Genomic DNA, 20,300 nt, shown 5'->3' with positions numbered 1-20,300 from the left:
ATTTCTTTATAGTATTGCAAGAATAGACTAATACAGTAAGTCACAGAGAATGAGGAAGGAGTCTGTGCTTGGAACTGTCAGGTAGAAGGAGGGGGTAGGTCAGAAACTCTTTGGAGATGGCCAATTGGTGTAGCAAAACTGGGCTGACTGATGGTGGAATAGAGACTGGTGTTAGGTCAGGGCAACGTGCTCGAAGACAGGACCAGACACTAGTGAGTAAAATAGGAGCTGTGAATGCTGAGGGGCTGCAGGGCTTTCCTTCCACATGAGACCTAGCTCGCCTTGCTGAACTGGTGGCAGCCTTGTTAAAAAGGCTGAATAAGGGGAGACAATTATAAGAGTTAAAGAATATGATGCTTTTAATGTTCCCTGCATAGTCTTGAACTTAACAAGAGATCAACAGATGTTAATTCCCTTTAGCCCTTTGTAGGGCATAGATTCATTTCACTTGGGGTAGGGAGATGAGGGGGGACCATTATGGAGGACCTAAATCATGAACACAATGGGCATATGCTGGGTATTTCGGTCCTCCCTAGGTTGTTTCATTTTGGAATCTGCCTTGCCTCACTTTATCTGGAGGACTCTAGAGGACCTCACAATCATGTGATCCTGCATTGACAACCATAGTAGAAGAAATGTAATCTAAGCTGACCAGCATATCCTTTCTCACTGGATACATATTGGTCTAATAGTGGGCATGATCCAAACAGAGTCACTCAGAGCACTTTTGCAGCAACTAATTGGATGCTGAGAGAGAAAGTATCTCTGCTTCTGAGAGAGGCCCCATCTGTTAGGGTCCAAATTAAAGGAAAGCAAAGTCTGTAGATTTAGAGAAAGACAGATATCACTGGATCCTATTGTGCCTGAAGCCCTAGACTTTTCAGTTATGCAAACAATTCATTCTCTTCTTTTGCTTAAATTAATTTAAATTAGGTATCTCTCCCTTATAATCAATAGATCTAACAACTCTGTAGGGATTATCCTTGGATATTAAACTTTGCCATAGCATATATAAGAAAATATATCATTTCCCTCTTTTCTAAATAGATTTTAATCTAAACTATTTTTAAAAATTCAATTAGGCATTTCTATGCTGTACCATTGAACCAGTTATTGGGATTTTTTGAAGCACCCTGGGAACACTCCATATGTTCACCATATAATAATCCTTCTGTCCTGTGGGAAGATGAGGGCACTGGCAAGTATACTCCCAGCCAGTGAGAATATCACCAGGCTGATGTGGGCACAGACCCTGTCTGTTTCCAGAATCCCAGGTGCCCTGGCAACTGAGGGAGCATGCCGAGTTGAGATTCAATCTTACCACAGGGCAAGAAAGGCTGCAAGTAAGGGTCCAAATGACTTGTCTTTAAAAAGAAGAGCATAGAGGCCTATATCTGGAGCCTGGGCATGGAGTCAGAAAATTGAGAAATTAAAAAGTCAGGGGACAGCAGATTCTATAAGCAGAACAGGAGAGTAGGCGTGAGATAAAGCCACATCACTGCTGGACCTATATGCCCTTCAAAGTACAGTGTGGATTAAGGACTATGGAACTAAAAAGCAAGAACAAGGGCAGACATCCATAGGTCATGCATTGTTAACTAGCCTATAATTTCAGTGTAACCACACAAATAGAACACATTCTTATAGAGAGAATGTGCTCATCCATTTACTAATTTTTAACACATATTTTTATTATAATCAATTACATATTACACATTTACCATGTACAGAGTGTGGTGCTAGTAGACGGGATAGAGACAAACACAAGAAGTGGTCTTTGCCTTCCAGAAGCCACCACCTAAGCAGGCTTGTCTAGATATGAGCACAGATAGCTAGCGTGTGAAACATTGTGTGACAATTAGATGTCACTCCCAAAATTGAAACAGCAATGGCTACAAAATTTCTAAGGAGGCAGACATTATTCTTGGGTGATCAGAGGAGACTTCCTCGAAGTTGGGGGATAAAGTGGGTGAGTCACGGTGATGAAGGGAGCCGCATGAGTTTGGAAAGCAGACTGAGCTCTGCCACTTGTAGTTACGTGGCTTTGGCATGTATTTAGCTTCTCTGAATCTCATTTTCCTCCTTTGTAAATGAATAATTCTACTTCAAATATCCAAGGTTAGGGTCAAGAAATAAGATCACTTAGGTGTGCCTGAGAATAGGCCAGGAGAGGGGAAGGCGCTGCCCAGTGCCCCTGATCCAGCTGAGGGAACACAGCAGAATCCGCATACCACGAGAGGCCTGGGCCATGGCTCTGGACTCAAACAGCTTCAAAGTGGTTCCCAGATGGGCTCAGGAGAGCAAAATGACCTAGAGTGACACAAACAGACCTTGTGAATGGGAGTAAGGGACATCCCAGCAGCTGGTGGGGCAGGAGATCAACAATCCTTCCCATTTCACCTCTAAGTTCTGATAGGATTTACGTGATGCTGAGGACCAGATGCCAAAGCCTCCCTGTCCTCCAACAGCTTCATGCTTGACACCAGCAATATCCCCAAAGAAATTAGATATTCCTCCAAGGAAAATGGGGGCAGAAACCCTGAATTAGCTGAAAACAAGTTCCTGGCACCAGGCAGGGGCTCAAAAATAGGAACCAAGCTATTCAAGAATATGTGGAAGGTAATATTGCTTGGACACTGCAGCTTATGAATTATAATTTACACTAACTAATTCAACATATATTTGTTCTCTTTTTCTTTTCTCTTTCCCCAACATTTCCAAGAATGGACAATTCTGAATAAAATCCATGAAAGCAGAGCACTATCCAGTACAAATAGCCTTTCACAGGTCTGCCTTTCTGGCTGTGAAAATAATTCAAAGAACACATTTCTCCTAATGGCAGGAAAGATGTTTTACTGCCTCATAGAAAGGACATTACATTTAAAAAAAAATCATTTCTGTATACCTCCATCTATGGCTTCTTATACCAGGGTAGTTGACACAATTGTGAGTCATCTGTGACCAATTTTTGGAAGCTGTGAAAATGGAACCAAGTGTCCACTTATCCACACGTGGAGTGTGTGTACTCCAGGGAGGTCAAAATGTCTCTTTCACTGGTGACATTTAAGAAAATGACAGGGACAGCTATCACTCAGTGTGGGTTGGCTGCACAGCCGCCCGAAGGCAGCATCACTGTTGCTGAGAGCAGGGATGGGAGGGCTCCCAGAGCTCGAGGAAATAGGTCCGGGTTGACAGCAGCAGCTGGTTTGCTCTGCCTTCCCCACACCCATCTTCACCCTGACCCTCTTCTGGGCTCCCTGCCCTCACTCCTGTTTCCTCTTGGACTGCAACATCAGCTCCTCTTCCTCCTTTTGACTTCCTCCATTCCTCTCTCAAGTTGCCAGGAACACAAATCCCAAATGCCTCCCTAAAAAAGAAAAACCAAGAAAACTTTCCAGGCTGAGAGGTGGTAGAAACATTAAAAGCCTTACTCTTGATTTTCCCAAATTTAGCTTTGTTAACCCCAGATGCAGAGACTTTGTGTTAGACTGTGGGCAATTTGGAGTCTGCATTAGTTTCCTGAGCTTAATTTAATGAAGGCAGATAAATGCTATTGTAATTCTGAAAAATGTATTCACTCTTTATTTATCTGGTATCATCAAAAATGAACTGATATATATACCAGTTAGTTTTATGGATGATTGATCTTTACCCTCCAAATATAAAAATTTCTTTTTCATCTAAAACGTATTCTGCATTTCCTTCACTTAATGAGCACACCCTATTTAGAATTATCCCCACATTCCTTGGTCATCCAGGGCCACTGCATCAGATTTCAGCAGCTGAATGGTGCTGAACTAAATTTGTGCACTCAAGGAGGATGGGCTGGAGGTCCCCACACTAAATGTATGCAGACCCCTGTGCTGATCTAATTAGTGAGGCATCTGCCTGTCACAGCCCATGCAAGAGAGTTGCACAGACAGAACTACTGCTGGGCCGAGTCAATATCAGTGTTTCTCCCTGATGGTAAGAAACTATGAACCATTGGGGACAGGAGAGCAGGCAGTAGGAGAGTAAAGTCTGGGACAAAACCAGACTAAGGAGCAAAATCAAGAAGGTAAATGCAGGAAGATCCAAAGGACAGATATAGAACCAGGTAAAGGATAGAGGAGATGAAAGTAACAAAAGCCAAGTGCCCATGAAGTCTGGAGATCCATTTGTCTGCAGTCTGCTGCATTGCCTAGACTTTATTATTTATTTATTTATTTATTTATTTATTTATTTATTTATTTATTTTTGAGACAGAGTCTCACTCTGTCACCCAGGCTGGAGTGCAGTGGCGCAATCTCAGCTCACCGCCACCTCTGCCTTCTGGGTTCAAACGATTCTCCTGCCTCAGCCTCCAGAGTAGCTGGGATTACAGGTGTGCAGCACCACACCTGGCTAATTCTTGTTTTGTTTTGTTTCGTTTTCTGTTTTTTGTTTTAGTAGAGATGGGGTGAAACCATGTTGGTCAGGCTGTTCTCAAACTCCTAACCTCAGGTAATCCAACCACCTCGGCCTCCCAAAGTGCTGGGATTACAGGCGTGTGCCACCGCGCCCAGTCATGCATTGCCTAGACTTTATTGGCCCTTCTTGCATGGTCACTTCTGCTCTGGAAGCTTCTTAAAGGGTTCTTATGATTTTGGACGCTGACATTGAGATTGTCTTTATCTTCATCGCAGATCGCTGATTCTCCAAGTTGGGTCCTCTAGCAGTCTCCCTCAGTCCTCACTGCTTCCAACCTGATGCCAGCTGTGCTGGGGAACGAATGAAGGGTGCCAGGAAAACACAACACACACACACACACACACACACACACAGGCAAACAACAACACAGGCATCCCAGCTTGTGAATCAATCAGTTGTCCTACTTTCACCTGCACTTTGAATTCAGCATGTCAGATGCTGGCTGGGCTCCAGTGTCCTCTCATACACCATGGTGCGTGTCCTTTGAGAAATCTGTTTTCCCCTCACCACACCAAAGAATATTTCACGTGTTTATCAAGTCACAGCTGTGTTCCAGGTGGCGTTTCTGGAGGGTAAAAGCAAAACAAAATTCATTCTCCACCCTAAAGCTAGAGTGGTATTTTTCCAGTGTTTTAATACAAATCTGATTATGTAACTCCCTTTCAGCAGCATGCCACTGTCCTTAGAATAACGTTCAAAATGCTTTGTTAGTCTCCGCTCACCAGCTAGGCTCAGCCAGCTAACTGTAGGTACCCAGCTCAGGCCCTCAAACCAGCCCTGCCCTCTCCCAACCCTGCCCAGGGCCTTGACACCCACAATTCCCTCTGCCTGATGAGGCAGCTACTCCCATGCCAAAAAACAAAAATTAACAAAAAAAGCCTTCAGGTCTCAGCTTAAATGTCAGTTTCTCCAAGAAACCTTTACGGGCCCTTAAAAAGACCAAATCTCTTAATTTGTCCAATCAGGCTCTCGCCCCAGCCCTAAACCCCTCACTCCTGTGATCACTTATTCAATGCTAGACTCTAATCTCCATGAGGATAGTGACAGGGCAGATGAAGGTTTTGTGGTGCCTGCAGCTTCCACAGTGTAGGGAGGAGACTGGTTCTTCAAGAACAATACAAAAATACCTCACTTTGTATATTTTACCAAAAAATTTATGGTCATGTGAATGCATCGTAAAGCATCTCCCAGAACCTTGGAAGGGGCTGTGCTAGCGAGGGGACCTGAAGCTCAGGTTTCTTCTGTTTCATGAGGAATGCACCTCTGGGTGGGTGGAAACTGTATTTGAATTATTCACTGCTATGCCCCAAGCACCTGACATGTAATTTATTTAAGTGACTATTATTGAGTAATTTTCTAATCACTGAATAAAGCAAAGTAGAAATTATAAAATATACATTTGTTGAATATTAAAGTAAAAATTGTAACATCCACATTTATTGAATATTAAACCAGTGTAGATTTACCAATAGAACCACAGTCATGTGTCACTTAACTATGGGAACACATTCTGAGAAATATGTCCTTAGGTGATTTCATTGTTGTGCAAACATCATAGAGTGTACTAACACAAATCTAGACGGTACAGCCAACATCTAGACTATATAGTTTGTAACTCCTAGGTTACAAACCTGTACAGCATGTTACTATACGGAACACTGCAGACAACTGTAACACAACAATCGGTATTTGTGTATCCCGACATCTCTACATATAGAAAAGGTACAGTAAAACTACTGTATACAGGATATAAAAATGGTAAACCTGTATAGGGCGCTTACCATGAATGGAGCTTGCAAGACTTGAAGTTGAATCAGCAAATGAGTGGTGAGTGAATATGATAGCCTAGTATATCACTGTATACTACTGTAGACTTTACAGACAGTGCACATTTAGACTAAGCTATGTTTACTTTTTTAAATTTCTCTCTTCAATAGTAAATTAGCTTGAGCTTACTGTAACTTTTTACTTTATAAACATCTTTTTCTAACTTTGTCACAGCTTAAAACACAAAGACCTTGTACAGCTGTACAAAAATATTTTCTTTCTATGTATTTTTATTCTATAAGCTCTTTTCTATTCTTTTTAAATTTTTAAAACTTTTTGTTGAAAACTAAGACATAAACACACACGTTAGCTTAGGTCCACACAGGGTCAGGCTTATTAACACATTGCTAGGTAATAAGAGTCTTTCAATTCCATTATAATCTATGGGACCACCGTGGTATATGCATAATTGACCAAAACATTATTATGTGGCATTACTGTATGTTATCCCACTAAGAATGGAAGAAGCATAAGGGCTCCCTGAGGGTTAGGCAGACCTGGTATGAAAAGAAGAGACTTGATCCTTTATCCCCAGTGAGAGAAGGTTCCTGAAGAGGATTGTAAGTGTGCTATGCCTGCCCTGCTTTCAAGCTGATTCTCATCTTTTGTCCTGACTCCAGGTGAAAAAAGTTTGATATTCTGTAATGATGAGTTATTCATTAGGGATTCATGATGAACCTACATTACTTGTAAAGTTGAGAATATATTTTTCTACGTTCATGTCTCTGGGAGAGGGCCCTGACATTCATCAAATTCTCAAATAATACGAGACCCCAAAACATTAAAAATTACTGCAGATTAGTCCGGGGAGATAACCCAGAGTAATGGAGATGTCCTAACAACTCATAGCAGGCTCATAGCTCAGCTCTACTTCTTAATTAATAAGGATCTTCACAATTTACTTATCCTCTTGTGAGTCTATTCAAATGTGTAATGGGCCACTACTGCTCATTTCCATGATATCTCAGTCCGTTTTGTGCTGCTATAACAAAATCTACAGGCTGGGTAATTTATAATGAACAGAAATGTATTTCTCATACTTCTAGGGGCTGGGAAGATCAAGATAGAGAGACCATCCATCATTTTAAGAGAATTTATTCTACATCGAACTCCTGACCTCAGGTGATCCACCTGCCTCGGCCTCCCAAGGCGCTGGGATTACAGGCAGGAGCCACCGCACCCGGCCTGAAATTTTCATTCTTAATGGAACATCATCATTCTGGGCACACATAGGTCTGATAGTTTCACGTTACAAACCAAGATAGAAGGTCTTCCTACTGTGTCACCCTGTGGCATAAGGGCAAACAAAGTGACAGAGAGAGCAAGATGAGGCTAAATTTGGCCTTTTATAATGAATTCACTGCTGTGATAACAGCATTAATCCATTTATGAGGGATCCGCCCCCACAATGCAAACACCTCCCATGAGGTCCCACCTTCCAACATCATGGCCCTGGAGATCAAGTTTCCAACATGAAAACTTTGGGGAACACATTCAAACCATAGGACAAGGTGTCTATAAAAGTACATATATATGCTTATAATATATGTGTGTGTGTGTGTGTGTGTGTGTATACACACACATATTGTCTTGGCCAGTTTCTGTCTCAGAGTGCACACTCAATACATGTCTGTTCTCTTCTAAACAAATAGTTCCTCATTGCTCAAGTATAATTTCTGTACTGTAATATAAATGATTTAAGACTAATGCATTCATTTACCCACCCATGATTTTAAGAGAATGTATTCCACATCTGCTATGTGCCAGATAGTGAGCTGTGCACTGGGAAGGGGATGGAGTAGATCACTAAAATGATTTGAAGAAATGAAAACAAATCACATAAACGGGAAAAAAATAAGAAGTAGTTCTGAAAATCTCCCACCTCAATGATTATGTATTCTGTCTTGGAGGTGAGCCTGTTGGCGGTCTACATTATTTCAAAAATATCTGAATAAAAATGGAAAAATACAGTCAGTCATGTGGCTTTTTATGCAAAGGACACCCATCATCCAAATGTCTCCGAGTATTCATGTGTTCAGTGTTATGTAGATAACCATTCTGAGGGATTTAAATTTTCTTTCCTTTTTTTTTTTTTTTTTTTTTTTTTTTTTGAGATGGAGTTTCACTCTTGTTGCCCAGGCTGGAGTGCAATGGCATGATCTCGGCTCACCATAACCTCCGTCTCCCAGGTTCAAGCGATTCTCCTGCCTCAGCCTCCTGAGCAGCTGGGATTACAGGTCTACGCCACCACATCCAGCTAATTTTGCATTTTTAGTAGAGATGGGGTTTCTCCATGTTGGTCAGGCTGGTCTCGAACTCCCGACCTCTGGTGATCTGCCTGCCTCGGCCTCCCAAGGTGCTGGGATTACAGGTGTAAGCCACCGCATCAGGCCTGAAATTTTCATTCTCAATGGAACGTCGTCATTCTGGGCACACATAGGTCTGATAGTTTCATGTTACAAACCAACAAATATCCTGTCTTTGACACAAGGCAAGTGCAACTGGTTCTTGCAAAACAAAACAACAAAAAAAGTAACGAGAAATTGTAAAAATAAATGACTATTAAAACCAACATAAAATTAGTCTGTCTCTCTCTCTCTCTTTCCCTTTCTCACTCACTTTTTCTCTCTCTCTCTCTGTCACACACACACACATGCTAACCATCCTGCTGCATCTCCTGCTTCCCCTGACTCCCCACAGCCAATCCCTCCATCATCCCCAGATCAGTGAGGCTTCCCCAAGTACACAAGTGCTGACCAGTGTCCCTCCTACACATCCACACACACTAAGGTTTGCAGATGAAATACAGGATGCCCAGTTAAAGTTGAATTTCAGATAAACAACAAGTAAATTTTTAGTGTATCTAGATATTGCATGGGACACACTCATACTAAAACCATTCTTTGTTTAATCGAAATTTAAATTTCACTGAACATCCTGTATTTTTATTAGCTAAATCTGGTGGCCTCATCTCCATCCCTTCCTGGAAACGTGGGCTGTGACCAAATTGTCCCCACTTTCACTCCTCTGGGCCCCAGCGCCATTTCCACCTGGCACATCCCAGTTCCCAGGATGATGCATCTTCTGTGGAACCCACTCCAAATCCCTGCCCTACCAAGCCCTGCCTTTGGAACAGCACCCACTGGAATTCCCACCACCATGTTCTACAGGGCTGTTGCTACTCTTAGCTTTTCCTTGTCAGGCAGTCAGAGCCCTTGGTCACCGGTCTCCTCTCCACCGGTGACCTCTATATCAATGAAGCCCCCCTCTACCTGGATCCTGTCCTACCTGATGGGACAGTGACAGTACCTGCCCTTCCCTGTGGTGGCCCTGATTCACTACAGAGAAATTTCTTTACCTCCCTGATAAATCCCCACCAAGACAGCCGCCCACCTATATTCATATTAGCCAAGATAAGGATCGGTTGCATTCATAAGCCAAAATGAACACTGGAAGGCCAAACAATGCAGTCAAGAACTTATTCTTACTTATTTCCTAAGAAGACATATAACTAAATGGAAAAATGTCTAATAAGCTAATCAATGAATTAATAGTTGTACAAAACATAATTTATCTCAGAGCCTGCAATTCAACCACATAAGCACTCATAATATCAAAGCTTTTTTATTTCCTCCAAATTTATCAAGGTCTTATTTAATTGCTATAAACACCTAAAGACATGAGCAAATTAACACATAAAATTGCAGATTTTAGCTGATCCATATTCATGAATGTATGTTGTTGTGATCAGGCAAATAATCACCCAAGACATTGATAAATTCGGTAGAAGCAAAAGAAAAACACAGCACGCTGCTAGATTTCTCTGCAGTTCACAGAATGGAAGCTTGGATTAGACCAGCTCTAAGAGACCATTCATAATAATTATTGTATTCCCGTAATTCTTCCAGGAGAGAGATCAGCAAATGTTTAATCAGTAAGCTTTGTAAAAATACTATCCCCAAAACACTGGAATGCTAGATCAGTGCTAAAGAATGTTAGCTTCTTGAAAGGCTAATCCAGGCCCTGTTTCTCAGAATCCATCTCACATTTCTTACTGGCATTCTTGCTTCTCTATCTACTGCCACTCAGAAAGGACTGACAGTTTTCCAAGCATTTGTGGGAATCTCAAGTTACAGTTATTTTGCGGTCTTCAAAATGAATGTGTTGTATTTAGATGGAAATATACATCATGTGTTGGCTCACCCAGAGTGGCTGCAGTGTAGTTATTTTTTAATCCCTGGCCTGCTAACCCTTCTCGTTAGAGCCCATCCATACATAGCTCCTATTCATTAAATTCTTTGCTCTCACCCAAGCAGGCAGTACCCCTGTGAGCTGGAAACTGCATTTAGTCTGAACATGCTGGACTGGTCCCGACAAAAGCATCTGAGTAAATGCCTAAGGCAGACAGTGAAATTGAGAGGGAAAGGCACGGACTGTGACAGGCCCTGCAAACAGCTCTGGAGAAAAGGACATCATTATGCAGCACACACAGAGGAATACTTATTCATTTCAGCTAAGCCCAAAGCAAACCTCAGAATCCTTCTCAACACAATATTTTCGTCAGTCATTTCTCGTTAAACTGCAGCAGGAAGCATTTCAAAGTTGTTCGCCTCCCCTGTTCAGATTGAGGTCAAAAAGGAAGTTGAGCCCCAGAATAGAAAAATAACTATCCCACGAAACAAGTATGTGTTAAGTATTCACTACGTTTCAGAAACTATTGCTTATATACATTAACTCATTTGTTCTTCACAATAAACCTATGACGTAGGAGGTGAATATGTTTGTGCAACTAATAGCCTCCCAGTTTGTAACTACTTGGTCAAAGTCACATACAATGAGGTTGAAGGTCAGTATTGAAATATAGGCCTATTTCCCTCTACATCATGTACTCTTAGCCATTGTGCTGACAGCGGGACTAACATTAAATGGGGAGAAATTGACAGCTGCTTATGTTTGTGATTTCAAGAGATAATAAAAAAAAAATTCCTCTCTGCTCACAACGTCTTCAAACTCCCCTCCTGACACAGATTTGTTTGCTTTAACAAGAAGAGAACAACTGGTTGAATAAAGAGAGCATGAAATGCTGAGTCTCACAGCTCAGCCACTGCATAGTGCTCTGGCTTTGGGTAAATAACTTAGCCTCTCTGGGGAAGATTGTTATAAGGATATTTGCCCCACAAGATTGTGTGAGCATTAAATGAAATATGTAAAGAAACACATTTTGAAAATGGAATGAGGTGTACAAGCGTTAATTACTATTATTAAAACCCAGAATTAAATAAAAGCATAAGAATTCTCCCAGAAGTATTTGCATTGAGAGAACGGTATTTACACTGAGATTGAGTGGAGTTGGGAGGAGAGTGGGAGACGGACACCTAGGGGTCAGTGGGAAGTAGTGTGAACGAGTCTGACAAGGCTGGAGATGGAGAGAGGAGGTGGGGGCTCCTACTTTCCATTTGTAACCAGAAATAGAGATGTGGCTGGAAGCATCACCCCCAGATACACAGGCTAGATTTGTGCACTATCTTTGTCAGAAAATTCCCAGGTTATCACACACTTTCTAATTAGCTCTTGTAAAATACAGATGGGATAATTAGAGAGTAGTTATTATCTGAAGAGATGAAGACACAAGCAAGGGATCCTTTAGGAAGTGCTAGGAGTCTGGGAGGGAGCCTGGGCTGAGAACAAGTGTACATACTCCAGTCCTTGGGGCTTGCTCAGTGTAGACCAAGGGAGGGAAACTGTGAGTTTCCCACATCCACATGGCTCATTGCCCACTAACCTCAAAGGCAGCCTATGGACTCTCATCTCTCTTTTAAGATAAAGTCAGTGCAATTCTTTTTGTAGGTCAGTCAAGTCCTCTGGAGGTGAGAGGAGTGGCTGCTGTAGCCCAGTGACATTCCATCTCTCTCTGTAGGCACTTCTCACATTCCATGGGGTGCTTTGGTTATTTGGGCACTAACCTAGTACAAGACATGATCATGCAACCCCTTCGAGGGTTTTTTGTATTTGTCTGAATCACTCACAGAGGCTCATTTGGTAGATGCTTCATAAGGTGACTTTAATTGAACCAGATAGGATTGAATTGAACTGAACTGAACTGAATTGGAATCAGTTGAACTGGTTGCCTTTTCTAAACCTGAATCAGGCAAGATGAGAGGAATTCTGTTTTGCTCCAGCCATTATCTCATACCAGCCCTCTCTTTGCGTGCCTGATCGGTGAATGGAACACTTAGTCTGTCCAGTTTCTAGGTGCCATCTTTGATGCTACTTTTTCATTTCCATCTTTACCTCCCATCCACCCATTTCCAAATCCTGTTCATTTTTATCCCATGATCACCTTGAGAAACCATTTGCTTCTCTCCATCTTTGCCACTACTGCCCTTGGCCAAGCCATCACCATCTGTCACCTTGATCACTAGTGTAGCCTATTCAGCAATCTCCTACATCTATTCTTGCCCCAACCCCTACTGCAGTCTCTACTCTGAAACTAAAATGATTTTAATTTTTTAAATAGAAAAAGAAAACTAATCACAACACCAGTATTATCATGTTGCTCCCCTGGTAAAACCCCTAAGAGTTTCCCATCACCATCACGATAAAGATAAAAGTCCTTGAAGTTGCTTATGAGCATAGCCTGGACCTTCTCTCCTGAACTGCTCATGCTGCTTTCATCACCAGATCATCATTCTCTGGGTTTCACTCAACCATTCTGACCTTCGGCCCATTCCCCAAACACTCTGTGCGTCCTCATATTGCGCACGTTGTCCCCTCTGCCTGAAATGTTCTCCATCTGAACTCCCACCTTTCCCCACTTAACTGACCTCAGTAAAGATGGTTTTTGTTCATGCGATATCAGGTATTGCAGCTATCCTGTCTCTTAGAATACTCTTTTCTTTCTTCATCATGCATGTGACAATTTGTAGGATATACATGTGTGATTATTTTTACTGTCATTTTTCCCATGAAGTAATAAGCACTCTGAAAACAGGGACCATGTCTGCTTTTTCAATGTTCCGCTTGCAGAGCTCTATCATGGGTCTGACATATGACACAGAAAAATAGCCGCTTGTTATTGAATGATAAGGGAACGGAATCCACTAGCTCTTCAAACTACAGAATGGTGGCCCAGAAAGCAGGGGCATGATGGGTAGATAAAACCCACCCAGCTCTCACTCCACCTCCCCTCCCATATGTAGCTGACTCATATTGCCTCAGAAATTTTGGGTTTACAATTTGCAGTGACATTTCAAAGGTGGGTGACAATGCTAAAGGCCATAGAGGTACTCAGAATAGCTACTGACAAGTTATTATGATCATGTGGAGCATTTCAGAATAGTTCATGTTTTATAGGGCAATGTCAAGAACAATTCTTGTCACCCAGTCATTAGAATCCAGATTCTAAGGGTATGTCAGAGGCCCGTCTTTACCCATTGCATCTCCTGGCTTCCATAGGAGGTCAGAAAAGAGGTTACCTAGTTCTGTTCAAATGCCTCCTCTGATAAAGAAGAAGCTCACGACATCTGTGCCACTGTGGAACAGCTTCACTTTTAGAAAGTTCTGACTTAGGTTGTGTTGATGTCTGCCTTACTGTAACCACACACACCAGCTATGGTCTGAATGTTTGTGAACCTCCAAAATTTATACCTTGAAATCCTAACTCTGAAGGTACTGGTATCAGGATGTGAGGCTTTGGGATGGTAATTAGGTTATGAGGGCAGAGCTCTAATAAATGGGCTTAGTGCCCTTATAAAAGAGACCCCAGGGAACTGCCTTGTCCCTTCCACCATGTAAGAACACACCTAGAAGGCACCATCTATCAAACAGAAAGCAGGCCCTTACCTAATGCCAAATCTGCTGGTGCCTTCATCTTGGGCTTCCCAGTCCCTAGAAATATGAGAAATAAATTTCTGTTGTTGAGCGAGGGGGCGCCCAAGATGACCAAATAGGAACAGCTCTAGCCTCCAGCTCCCAGGGTAAGCAACACAGAAAATGGGTGATTTCTGCCTTTTCAACTGAGGTACCAGGTTCACCTCACTGGGGGGTGTCGGACAGTTGGTGCTGGTCAGTGGGTGCAGCCCAACCAGTGAGAGCTGAAGCAGGGCGAGGCATCATCTCACCTGAGAAGCCCAAGGCAGAAAGGAATTCCTTTTCCTAGCCAAGGGAAACTGAGACACACAACACCTGGAAAATCGGGTAACTCCCACACTAATACTGCGCTTTACCAAGGGTCTTAGCAAATGGCACACCAGGACATTATATCCCACATCTGGCCCAGAGGGTCCCACACCCATAGAGCCTCCCTCATTGCTAGCACAGCAGTCTGAGATATAACTGCAAGGTGGCAGAGAGGCTGGGGGAGGGGCACCCACCATTGCTGAGGCTTAAGTAGGTAAACAAAGCTGCCAGGAAGCTCAAATTGGGTGAAGCGCACCTCAGTTCAAGGAGTCCTGCCTGCCTCTGTAGACTCCACCTCTGGGGACAGGGCATAGCTAAATAAAAATCAGCAGAAACCTCTGCAGATGTAAATGTCCCTGACAGCTTTGAAGAGAGTAGTGGATCTCCCAGCATGGAGGTTGAGATCTGAGAATGGACAGACTGCCTGCTCAAGTGGGTCCCTGACTCCTGAGTAGCCTAACTGGGAGACATCCCCCACTAGGTGCAGACTGACACCTCACACCTCACACAGCTGGGTACACCCCTGAGACGAAGCTTCCAGAGAAAGAATCAGACAGCAACACTTGCTGTTCAGCAATATTCTATCTTCTGCAGCCTCTGCTGCTGATATCCAGGAAAACTGGGTCTGCAGTGGACCTCAAGCAAACTCCAACAGACATGCACCTGAGGGTCCTGACTGTTAGAAGGGAAACTAACAAACAGAAAGGACATACACACCAAAACTCCATCAGTACATCACCATCATCAAAGACCAAAGGCAGATAAAACCACAAAGATGGGGAAAAAGCAGTGCAGAAAAGCTGGAAATTCAAAAAATCAGAGCACATCTCCCCTTTCAAAGGAACGCAGCTCATCACCAGCAACGGAACAAAGCTGGATGGAGAATGACTTTGACGAGTTGACAGAAGAAGGCTTCAGTTGATCAAACTTTTCAGAGCTGAAGGAAGAACTACGTACCCAGTACAAAGAAACTAAAAACCTCGAAAAAAGAATGGATGAATGGGTAACTAGAAGAATTAATGCAGAGAAGACCATAAGAGAACTGATAGAGATGAAAACCATGACACAAAAACTACATCACAAATGCACAAGCTTCAGTCACCGACTTGATCAACTGGAAGAAAGAGTATCAGTGATTGAAGATCAAATGAATGAAATGAAGCGAGAAGAGAAGTGCAGAGAAAAAAGAGTAAAAAGAAGTGAACAAAGCCTCCAAGAAATATGGGATTATGTGAAAAGACCAAATCTATGTCTGATTGGTGTGCCTGAAAGTGACGGGGAAAATGGAACCGAGTTGGAAAACACTCTGCAGGATATTATCCAGGTGACCTTCCCCAACCTAGTAAGGCAGGCGAACATTCAAATTCAAGAAATACAGAGAAGGCCACAAAGATACTCCTCGAGAAGAGCAACTCCAAGACACATAATTGTCAGATTCACCAAAGTTGAAATGAAGGAAAAAATGTTAAGCGCAGCCAGAGAGAAAGGTCATGTTACCCACAAAGGGAAGCCCATCAGACTAACAGAAGATCTCTCGGCAGAAACTCTACAAGCCAGAAGAGAGTGGAGGCCAATATTCAACATTCTTAAAGAAAAGAATTTTAAACCCAGAATTTCATATCCAGTCAAACTAAGTTTCATAAGTGAAGGAGAAATAAAATCCTTTACAGACAAGCAAATGCTTAGAGATTTTGTCACCACCAGGCCTGCCCTACAAGAGATCCTGAAGGAAGCACTAAACATGGAAAGGAACAACCAGTACCAGCCACTACAAAAACATGCCAAAATGTAAACACCATCGATGCTAGGAAGAAACTGCATCAACTAACAAGCAAAATAACCAGCTAATATAGTAATGACAGGATCAAGTTCACACATAACAATATTAACCTTAAATATAAATGGACTAAATGATCCAATTAAAAGACACAGACTGGCAAATTGGATAGAGTCAAGACTCATCAGTTTGCTATATTCAGGAGACCCATCTCACATGCAGAGACATACATAGGCTCAAAATAAAGGGATGGAGGCAGATCTACCAAGCAAATGGAAAACAAAAGAAAGCAGGGGTTGCAATCCCAGTCTCTGATAAAACAGACTTTAAACCATCAAAGATCAAAAGAGACAAAGAAGGCCATTACATAATGGTAAAGGCATCAATTCATCAGGAAGAGCTAACTATCCTAAATATATATGCACCCAATACAGGAGCACCCAGATTCATAAAGCAAGTCCTTAGAGACTTACAAAGAGACTTAAACTCCCATACAATAATAATGGGAGACTTTAACACCCCACTGTCAATATTAGACAGATCAACGAGACAGAAAGTTAACAAGGATATCCAGGAATTGAACTCAACTCTGCACCAAGCAGACCTAATAGACATCTACAGACCTCTCCAACCCAAATCAACAGAATATACATTCTTCTCAGCACCACATCACACTTATTCCAAAACTGACCACATAGTTGGAAGTAAAGCACTCCTCAGCAAATGTACAAGAACAGAAATTATAACAAGCTGTCTCTCAGACCACAATGCAATCAAACTAGAACTCAGGACTAAGAAACTCAATCAAAACCGCTCAACTACATGGAAACTGAACAACCTGCTCCTGCATGACTACTGGGTACATAACGAAATGAAGGCAGAAATAAAGATGTTCTTTGAAATCAATGAGAACAAAGATACAACATACCAGAATCTTTGGGACACATTTAAAGCAGTGTGTAGAGGAAAATTTATAGCACTAAATGCCCGCAAGAGAAAGCAGGGAAGATCTAAAATTGACACCCTAACATCACAATTAAAAGAACTAGAGAAGCAAGAGCAAACACATTCAAAAGCTAGCAGAAGGCAAGAAATAACTAAGATCAGAGCAGAACTGAAGGAGATAGAGACACAAAAACCCTCCAAAACATCAATGAATCCAGGAGCTGGTTTTTTGAAAAGATCGACAAAATTGATAGACTGCTAGCAAGATTAATAAAGAAGAAAAGAGAGAAGACTCAAATAGATACAATAAAAAATGATAAAGGGGATATCACCATCGACCCCACAGAAATACAAACTACCATCAGAGAATACTATAAACACCACTATGCAAATAAACCAGAAAACATAGAAGAAATGGATAATTTCCTGGACATTTACACTTTCCCAAGACTAAACCAGGAAGCGGTTGAATCCCTGAATAGACCAATAGCAGACTCTGAAATTGAGGCAATAATTAATAGCCTACCAACCAAAAAAAGTCCAGGACCAGACGGATTCACAGTCAAATTCTACCAGAGGTACAAGGAGGAGCTGGTACCATTCCTTCTGAAACTATTCCAATCAATAGAAAAAGAGGGAATCCTCCCTAACTCATTTTATGAGGCCAACATCATCCTGATAACAAAGCCTGGCAGAGACACAACAAAAAAAGAGAATTTTAGACCAATATCCCTGATGAACATCAATGCAAAAATCCTCAATAAAATACTGGCAAACCGAATCCAGCAGCACATCAAAAAGCTTATCTGCCATGATCATGTGGGTTTCATCCCTGGGATGCAAGGCTGGTTCAACATATGCAAATCAATAAATGTAGTCCAGCATATAAACAGAACCAAAGACGAAACCACAGGATTATCTCAATAGCTGCAGAAAAGGCCTTTGACAAAATTCAACAGCCCTTCATGCCAAAAACTCTCAATAAATTCGGTATTGATGGAATGTATCTCAAAATAATAAGAGCTATTTATGACAAACCCACAGCCAATATCATACTGAATGGGCAAAAACTGGAAGCATTCCCTTTGAAAACTGGCACAAGACAAGGATGCCCTCTCTCACCACTCCTATTCAACATAGTGTTGGAAGTTCTGGCTAGGGCAATCAGGCAAGAGAAAGAAATCAAGGGTATTCAGTTAGGAAAAGAAGAAGTCAAATTGTCCCTGTTTGCAGATGACATGATTGTATATTTAGAAAACCCCATACTCTCTGCCCAAAATCTCCTTAAGCTGATAAGCAATTTCAGCAAAGTCTCAGGATACAAAATCAACGTGTAAAAATCACAAGCATTCTTATACATCAGTAACAGACAAACAGAGAGCCAAATCATGAATGAACTCCCATTCACAATAGCTTCAGAGAGAATAAAATACCTAGGAATCCATCTTACAAGGGATGTAAAGGACCTCTTCAAGGAGAACTATAAACCACTGCTCATTGAAATGAAAGAGGACATAAATAAATGGAAGAACATACCATGCTCATGGATAGGAAGAATCAATATTGTGAAAATGGCCATACTGCCCAAGGTAATTTATAGATTCAATGCCATCCCCATTAAGCTACCAATGACTTTCTTCACAGAATTGGAAAAAACTGCTTTTTTGGAACCAAAAAAGACCCTAAATTGCCAAGACAATCCTAAGTCAAAAGAACAAAGCTAGAGGCATCACGCTACCTGACTTCAAGCTATACTATAAGGCTACAGTAACCAAAACAGCATGGTACTGGTACCAAAACAGAGATATAGACCAATGGAACAGAACAGAGCCCTCAGAAATAATACCACACATCTACAGCCATCTGATCTTTGACAAATCTGACAAAAACAAGAAATGGGGATAGGATTCCCTATTTAATAAATGGTGCTGGGAAAATTGGCTAGCCGTAAGTAGAAAGCTGAAACTGGATCCTTTCCTTACTCCTTATACGAAAATTAATTCAAGATGGATTAGAGACTTAAATGTTAGACCTAAAACCATAAAAACCCTAGAAGAAAACCTAGGTAATACCATTCAGGACGTAGGCATGGGCAAGGACTTCGTGTCTAAAACACCAAAAGCAACAGCAACAAAAGCCAAAATTGACAAATGGGATCTAATTAAACTGAAGAGCTTCTGCACAGCAAAAGAAACTACCATCAGAGTAAACAGGCAACCTACAGAATGGGAGAAAATTTTTGCAATCTACTCATCTGACAAAGGGTTAATATCCAGAACCTATAAAGAATTCTATCAAATTTACAAGAAAAAAACAAACAACCCCATCAAAAAGTGGGCAAAGGATATGAACAGACACTTCTCAAAAGAAGACATTCATACAGCCAACAGACACATGAAAAAATGCTCATTATCACTCGCCATCAGAGAAATGCAATTCAAAACCACAATGAGATACCATCTCACACCAGTTAGAATGGCACTCATTAAAAAATCAGGAAACAACAGGTGCTGGAGAGGATGTAGAGAAATAGGAACACTTTTACACTGTTGATGGGACTGTAAACTAGTTCAAGCATTATGGAAAACAGTGTGGCAATTCCTCAAGGACCTAGAACTAGAAATACCATTTGACCCAGTCATCCCACTACTGGGTATATACCCAAAGGATTATAAGTCATGCTGCTATAAAGACACATGCACACGTATGTTTATTGTGGCACTATTCACAATAGCAAAGACTTGGAATTAACCCAAATGTCCATCAGTGACAGACTGGATTAAGAAAATGTGGCACATATACACCATGGAATACTCTGCAGCCATAAAAAAGGATGAGTTCGTGTCCTTTGTAGGGACATGGATGCAGCTGGAAACCATCATTCTTGGCAAACTAGTGTAAGAACAGAAAATCAAACACTGCATGTTCTCACTCATAGGTGGGAATTGAACAATGAGATCACTTGGACACAGGAAGGGGAACATCACACACTGGGGCCTATTGTGGGGATGGGGTAGGGGGGAAGGATAGTATTAGGAGATATACCTAATGTAAGTGACGAGTTAATGGGTGCAGCACACCAACATAGCACATGTATACATATGTAACAAACCTGCATGTTGTG

The 20,300-nt window shown here is 41.7% G+C and overlaps 1 long non-coding RNA gene across 1 annotated transcript in view; it reads right to left on the bottom strand.

Annotated features, from left to right (window-relative positions):
- Positions 1 to 4,214: 4,214 nt before the first annotated feature.
- Positions 4,215 to 20,300, bottom strand: part of LOC105489986 (uncharacterized) — a 312,911-nt gene continuing 296,825 nt past the window's right edge. The window contains exon 4 of the long non-coding RNA XR_011619910.1: positions 4,215 to 5,014. This is a non-coding gene — a long non-coding RNA (uncharacterized lncRNA). The remainder of the gene's footprint in view (positions 5,015 to 20,300) is intronic.

This window comes from Macaca nemestrina, chromosome 2 (assembly GCF_043159975.1).
Source record: "Macaca nemestrina isolate mMacNem1 chromosome 2, mMacNem.hap1, whole genome shotgun sequence".
In the NCBI taxonomy this organism is placed as follows: domain Eukaryota; kingdom Metazoa; phylum Chordata; class Mammalia; order Primates; family Cercopithecidae; genus Macaca; species Macaca nemestrina.
Note: the sequence above shows the minus strand (reverse complement) of the source record. Positions and strands in the feature narration are given on the sequence as shown.